Source organism: Silene latifolia, chromosome 11, assembly GCF_048544455.1.
Source record: "Silene latifolia isolate original U9 population chromosome 11, ASM4854445v1, whole genome shotgun sequence".
NCBI classification, from domain to species: domain Eukaryota; kingdom Viridiplantae; phylum Streptophyta; class Magnoliopsida; order Caryophyllales; family Caryophyllaceae; genus Silene; species Silene latifolia.
In genome coordinates, this window is record NC_133536.1 from 51,113,868 (window position 1) to 51,122,209 (window position 8,342).

An 8,342-nucleotide genomic window follows, 5' to 3' on the forward strand; every position below is an offset into this window, starting at 1 on the left:
TGATTAATAGGAAAGGTAGTCATTTTAAAGAGGTTGATTTTGTAGAGGCCGGATTGGTATGTATGGATGTGAGGAGTATAAGATGTGATTATAGGAGGCGGTTGCTGGTATTTGGGTATTATGATATGAGTACTTTTGTCAGGAGGTGATAGTTATGTGAATGGGAGAATGTGCTATGAAGGGCATACGAGTTAAGCTCGGGCGAGAGATAACCTTTATCAAGTGGTAACTTGCGTGATCAGGATTGGTTAGTTAGGTTCGATTATGGGTCTATGATTTGTGTAAGTGTTTGTGTGAGGTTTTGACCTCACGAGTGGTGGTATAATGTGATAGTCATAAAGTTGTTATCTGAGTGTTCTGTAATATATGTTGGGTACGGTAACCTAATGGGATGATATTAAAAAGTGATAATTTGGGTGATCTGGAGTAGCTAGTTATATTTGTATGTGTATTCATGATATATATAAGTGATAGTATGATGTTCCGACCTCATGAGTAATAGTATGGTGACATTCGTAAGGTTATTATCTGTTTATTTGGTATGATATGTTGCGTCATGATCTAGTAGAGCGGTTTTAAGGAAGTTTTCTTGTCAAGGAAGTTGTACCGAGTCAGTGTTTATGGGATTGTATAAGTTGCGATGACTATCGATGTGGTTGTTGTGCCTCGGATAGTGATCCGGGCATGGTACTTCGTGTTGTGATGCGGGCATTTTCGCGCTGCGGTGCGGCTGTTGGTGGCGGTGTTGCGATGTCGTCATCGGTTGTGGTGGAGTAGGAGCGATGCTTACGAGACGAGTTTTCGAAAGTGTATACCAGTTATATAGATTGTTGTTTTGTTTACTGTTGTTTCCTATTTGTTTCGGTTTGGACATATAGACGGTTGTTTAGTTTATTGATGTTTCTTAACAGTTTCGGCTTGGGAGTGAGAGTAGAGTCTGATATGGAAGAGAGTTGCGCATGTGGTCGTTGTTGTCATGGTATAGTGATATTCTATTAATAGGACACAGTTGAGAGAGGTTGTTAGAGTACTTTTGATCTTGTTTTAGATGAGACATGGATTGACATAGTTGTGGCAAGAGATTTTTGGAACGTGTGCACTAAGCTGGAAGTGGCAAGTGGTTCGTAATATTTATTGGGATAGTGAGTATAGGGTGTTGGGAATTAGTATCATGTTAAGTTATGGATGAGTCTTGCGGTAATCAAAGAAAAGAACTTGGGGATCTAGTATGAGTATGTGTAACAATTGTAGATCGTGAGTTATTATTATGGAGATAAGTGCATGTATAGAGGAGTATGTCGTTTTGGCGGTAATGTGGAAGGATTGGAGTATTGGTTATGCTAAGGATTTTGTGGTATAGGTCAGGTGGTGTGCCGAATGAATTGAGGTATGAGAAATGTTAGAGTAAGAGAGCCTTGGATATAGGAATGGTTGTAGGGGTTGAGGTTATAGGCGATTATCATTTACATGCGGTGGTGATGAGGATAATGAGAAGATATAGCTAAGGATCTAGTATTAGTGAGTTACGATGACGTAACATTTATCTTAAGAGGAGTAGGATGAGACAAAGAGAGTTTGATGGTTGTACATGTTACAGTATATTTGGAAGTTTAAGCTTTGGTGTAGAATAATGGATGGATTTATGTAATGGTTGATACTATTAAAGGTAATGACAGTGCTTGTATTAGTATGTCGTTTATGAGAGTAAGAATACTTCGATAGTGTTGACAGTTGGGTGATGATATTTATGAGTGTGAGTAAACTTCGAGGACGAAGTTCATTTTAAGGGTGGTAGAATGTAACATTTCGTTTTGTGGTTGATCTCGCTTGGTGGATTGTCTTGATATTGGATTTGTTAGTGGATAATATGTTAGTGAGACGGAGCTAGCGGTGTTTGTGGATGGTATTCGGTAGTGTATGGAGTTAGTGTTGAGAGGCTATAATGTAGTTGATACGATATCGTGAGCCATGTTGTGGAGGTGGGCATAGTTGGTGGAGTTAGTATTAAGAGTTCATGTTTTATAGGTTGGGTTTGAACTTCGGGGATGAAGTTGGTTTTTAAGGAGAGAAGACTGTAATACCTCCGATTTATGGGTTGTTGGGTACTCTATCGAGTAAGGCTTACTCTGTCGAGTAACTGAGTTTTGCGTATGAAACAGTGTTATGTCTGATGGGTACTCGATCGAGTAGGGGCCACTCGATCGAGTAAGTCACTTACTCGATCGAGTAAGTTGGTTTTTACGGGTTATTTTGCCTGGTCTTGATAGCAACGTGAGAATGATATAAAAACATCTTTCGACCTTTTATTTTCACTTTTACCCTATTCTAAGTTTCACAAAGTTAAAAACAAAGTTACGTTGCTTCTCTCTCTCTCATTGCTATCAAATGCCAAGGCTTGTGTCGTCGGAATCCAGGGTTCTTTACGCCATTGAGACCGTCGCGTTCTGGGTAAAATCCTAGTATAGTTTTTATATTTTTTCTTTGATTTTAGTTGAAACCATAATTGGGTAATTTAGGGGTTTTGGGAGTATTTGATATTAGATACTGATTGTATGATTGTATGATTGATAGGAGGTGATTTCGTAGATGAACGTTTCTGATTCGCTTTTGTGACAATATTGGTGATTGCATTTACAGGTAGGGTTTCCTACTCAGTTATTGGTTACATGTATATTAGATGGTTGCTTGGTTGTTGATGGTTGATTGATGTCATTTGTCTATATCGTATTAAATTGGTAATTGTTGATGTTATAGTTGGTTGTTGTTGTTTGTCTGTGGTTCGCGAGGTGCGCCCTCGGCTGAGTGGAGTCACTTGCGGGAGTGGCTTCACGCCCTTGATTCGCCCCTTGTGGAACCCGCCACAAGAGGGGATGTGCACATTAAGGAACATGGATTTTCGCTCAAAATAGATGAGCGGGACTTAGGTGGGAACGGTTGCGGTTCCCCACTGGCGATGTGGATTACTGGTTGCGACGGTAATCTAGCAGGATTAGACCTTCAGGCTAGTCAGGTGATTGGTGATGTGACGGTGTTGGAGAATTGTGTTGTGTACTGTTTTTGTTTAATCTTATATTGTGTAATCAGTAACTGACCCCTTTTTATTGCTTTAAAAACAGTGGTGATCCATTCGGGGATGGTGAGCAGTTATTAAGCAGGTATGATATCGATGCGCGAGGGATAACTAGGCTTGAGTCATCATGCGTCGGTTAGAAGTCTTCCGCTGTTATGTCGAACACTTTATAGTTTTTAGTTGGTTTTTGGTTTTGGAACAGATGTATCTTACTTTATAGTTTTTGGGTTTTGTTATGTAATCACTTTAAACTTATTTATTTAAAGTACGTTCTTTTATGGTCTATTTGATATTCATTGCCTCGGGTAATCGAGATGGTAGCACTCTCATGCATTAGGTGGTCTGGGTAAGGCACCTTGGTGTATGGGGGTGTTACAACTTTGTAGCTTCGTTGTAGGTGTTGGAGAAAGGATTGAAATTTTGCCTAAAGCTTTGGTAGGCATTCACTTGCTCCATTGTACTCCTACACTCTTGTGCAACATGTCCCACACCTCCACAAGCTTCACACACAATGATTTGGCTCATGACATCGACTTGTTCATAAGATTGTGATGAACTCGACCCTCAATTGTCCATTTGTTGTTGAAAAAGGGCCGCTTGGGCTTTCAAAAGAGATAAATTAGGATCCTCTTCCTTGGCCTTCAATAGGGTGTTAAAAGAGTTGACATATTGAGAGTCATGTACCGCCATGGATTCAATAGTAGCATGAGCAAGTTCCATATCAATTTGGTCGAATCTCCCATTGTTAGCGGAGTCCAAAACTCGGCGAGACTCGGCGCAACAACCATTATAAAATGTGATGTCAAGGAACCATGGATCTAACCCATGATGAGGGAATTCTCTTTGCAATTCCTTTTATCTTTCTCATGCTTCATACAAACTTTCATGACCATGTTGACGGAACCCCGTGATTTTGGCTTCTCAATTGTTGAGTCTTCTCCAGGGGAAAATACTTTTGATAAAATGCAAGGGCTATTAAATACCAATCGGTAATCTCCATTGCGGCCTAGTCAAGGCTATTTATCCACAACTTGTTCTTGTCTTTTAAAGAAAAAGGGAAAAGTATCTCCCTAATTTAAGCTTGTGTAACTCATGGTTGACTAATCATCGAGCAATTGTCACAAAAGTTTTGAACATGCAAATTGGGATATTCCCTGGGGCTCCCACCAAATTACTTCCTTTCAACAAGGCTAATGATGTAACACCCCCATTTATTCGGGAGCCATTAGCTAGACATTCCCAAACAAATAAAACTGTTACCATCTCGGTTTCCCGAGGTAGTGAATAACAAAGTACAACAAACCAAAGTACTTTAAATTAAAATTTTAATGATTACATATGTTTTACAATTTTGATCAACTAAGACTTCATATAAAATAATACAACTCGCAGCGGAAATAATAAATAAGTGATATAACTATTATATGTGATCTAGACTTCATCTAAGGTTCCAAGTTGAGCTCTCATCCCAATGCTTCCAAGTCAGCTAATCTTTAGTACCTGTCAAATCTGCTCCCCATAAAACGGTTCACCGCAGGTGTTCACGAATACACTGTCAACCACGAGGTTGAGTAGGAAACTAAACAATGAATAAGAATAAAGCAACCCACAATATCATTGATAAACAAATAGATTCCACAGTTACATTTCGTCCACTTCACCCCACGGCACACAGCCACTTCTAGACTCACAGTCATACACCACTTCTAGACACACAGTCATACTCTACTTCTAGACACACAGTCATACTCCAAGACACACAGTCCCGCCTCAGACACACAGTCCGGATATACTGGACACACAGTCCCGCCTCAGACACACAGTCTGGTTCCACACAAAACTCATCTCCAACAATAATCGATAATAATGACAATCTCAGTAATATAACCAAACCGACATGATATAGAATAATGGCATAAGACAAAAATCCAAAGAAGATAATAATATCGTTGTAAACAGTTAAACATATCCTTCACCAATCCACCACCTCATACATTTAATCCATCTTTAGCAATAACAAAAATAAGACAAGATTGAGTAGTTTCCTACCTGATAGCAAATCTTCAAGTCACGCAAGCAATCAAATCGATCCTTTACAAATCCATAACCTACATAACATAATTATGTACAATTACAACATAACCAACCAACTAATCATGCACTTATCCTAAGTCAATCACATCATAATCTTTTTGACAACTTCAATGTTAAATCTCTAATTCTACCGTTTTACAGTACAGTTCAGTATCGCTATAAAATTCATAATTAATTCACTAAAAATCCAAACGATGCAAGACCAATGGGGTTGGAACCCTAAGGGTCCGTTTGGATTGAGGGAATTGGAGGGAAGAGGAGGGGAGGGAAAGGGATAGATTCAATTTCCTTTGTTTGGAAACAAAATATGGAAGGAGGGAAATGGAAGGGGAGGGAATTGAGAGGATTTATTTTCCCTCCTATAGAACAAACTATAATCTTTCCTACAATGGCAAGATTTGGAAGGAAAACTTTGTTTAGACTCTATTATTGTTATTATTCATCATATCCTATTAGCATTTTCCATCTAATATGCCATCTCTCTACTTCCTCCCCTCCCATCTCCCTCTCATCAATTATGTTATCCAAACAACCACAATTCATTTTCCATCCCCTCCCCTCCCCTCACCTTCCCTCCCCTCACTCCCCCTCCCCTCACCTTCCCTCCTAAATTGGTATCCAAACAGACCCTAAGACACATATATACAATTCTTGTGAAATAGACTTTCTTCAAATTCTGGATTTATTAGGGTTTTCTTGAAGGAATAATAAATACTAACGAATTCCGTCGCATAAAAAGTATTAACCTCTAAAATATGTTTAACAAATCCTTTTCAAGTGAAACAAAAGCCTAACATCATCTAGACTCTCCAATTTTAATGTATGAAAAAGACCTAACTCAATTTCAATTTATAAATTAGGTTTACAAAATAAACTTTAGACTTATAGTTCATTCGCGGATTCTCAGTCGACACGTTCATAAAGAATTTATTCTGGAAAATCTACACGTTCAATTGCTACGAGATTTTATAGGCATCAACTAGGCTTGAAAATAACCTAAGTCTATTCTTTACGTTTTCGAAGACAACGACTTTAGGATGGTCTGATACTTCATTTAAGACAACTTACAAATTTACAAAATTGCTGTAACTTTATTCTTTAACAAAATTGTCACAAACTTAACTATAGATGATTATATTTAATCTAGACATGATTAGGTGATGAAATAAAACTTAAAACATGCTTATAAGGATTAAAGATTAAAACTTTGAAAGATTATAGATGAACTTAGAAAATAAAAGATTCAATCCAATGGAAGCAGATGCTAAAATCTCCAAATTGATTACTACCAAATTCCCTTTTCCCTTTTTATCTTCCTTCTTATTCTCCCTATCCCTCCCCAACTTTTATGTGATGTTGTAAAAGTGAATAAGTGATTTATGAATATACTACCATGATATATATAGTAATAAGGTAGTATTATTTTAGGAAAGTTTATCTCTTTATTATTATTATTATATTATTGTTATTATTATTACAATTACTACAACTATTATTACTATTACATATTATATTTTAGTCTTTTCATAACTAGGATAACCATATACTCCCTTTACTAATTTATTACTAACTAGTTTTGGAGCCCGTGAAAATCACGGGATCGTTAATAATTGATTGTGTTTAAGTGTTTAATTTGTGAATAACTTATATGGAGTAGTCCCCCTCTCAATCATTTGTTTAATTTTAATTAAAAAATCACTCACAAATAATTAAAAAAAAAGTAAATAAATAAACACGACTGGGGGACCGGTATTTTAAAACAAAAGTTTAATACACCAAATTTTTGATTCTGGATGGTACGCAAACCAAAATGTGAATAGCTTGGTTGTTTTGAAGTGAGGACACAATCCGTCAAATTGAATTTCCGGGTACTTCTAGTCTTATGGACAATCTTGACGCCATAGAAGTATTGGAACATGAAATTGCGCTCCATTGTCGTCCCTTGTTTTCAAAGGACGGGTAATGTTGGTTTCGACAACCTGGTATCAAATAAGACAATATGAATTGGTATTTTGATGAGATTTTATAGAAAGAAAATCAATGACTCTCAATTTTCTCGTTTGAGTTGCTAATGATTCTTCAATTGCCTGTTCAATTAATGGTTCTTCAATTGTCTCTTTAATTAGCGATTCTTCAATTGTCTCTTTATTATTTAACCATAGCTTTGACCGGCTTAAAGATTATAGAATATGAATGGTTTTTTTCACCAACAAACATTGCATTTTGCCTCTTTATTGCTTGAATGAAGATATTGTTTTGATTGTCGTTTTGGTGCATTTTAAAGTACTTGGTCCTATGTTTATCTTGAAAAGAAACGGTCGTGAACTTTTATGTGACCAACTTTAACAACTATTCCAAATAATTCCAAGGAAAGATTACATATATTTAAAATAACACATTTTGTGTTATAATAATATACTCCGTAGTATATATAAGATTAGATATGGGACAAAAAGTAAGAGAGTAAAGTAAGGATCAAAACTTTATAGGTGAACACTAATAATTATTATTATTAGTATAAGATGAGCAAAACTAATTACACATTGGAATTGAAACAATGAATTGGAGAATAAGAATCGTTTTCTAACTAATTACTATTTATGCATATTATAACACTATGATAAGATCAAATTGACATGTGTATCGTAATTTGGCTAAACAATTTGATTTGTAACCTGTTTGACAAAGTAAAAATAAAACATAAGTGTTACAAAGGAGACTAAAGTGTATGAAAGAGTGAAGGACAATAATGCAACAACATGTCAACAACTTATTAAAGATTTTTGCTACCATTCGATATTTCTAATACACCATTGTAGAAAAATGAAAAACTGACAAAAATGAAAGAGTCATCCAAACCAAGAAAAAAATCTGTAAAGAAGATCCATAGCCATTATTTCGAATCTCGTGCATTGTTATTGATATGTGAGTATGTCATCCTCTTATAATATTAATACAAACACACACACAAAAAATAACTAATAAAATTCTAATTAATTCAAAACATAATAAAAATAAAAAGTGAAACAATTAATTTAGTTCTCATTGTATAGTTTACCTACCAATTTTTTGAATAAAGTTGAAAATTCATTCTCCTGCAATATTAATATAGACACAAAAAAGTGACTAATAAGATTCTAATTAATTCAAAACATAATAAAAATAAAAAGCGAAATAA

The 8,342-nt window shown here is 35.9% G+C and overlaps 1 pseudogene; it reads left to right on the plus strand.

Moving 5' to 3' along the window:
* The first annotated feature begins 3,890 nt into the window (after nt 1-3,890).
* On the plus strand, nt 3,891-3,990 carry LOC141615677 (small nucleolar RNA R71; annotated as a pseudogene).
* Nucleotides 3,991-8,342: the final 4,352 nt, after the last annotated feature.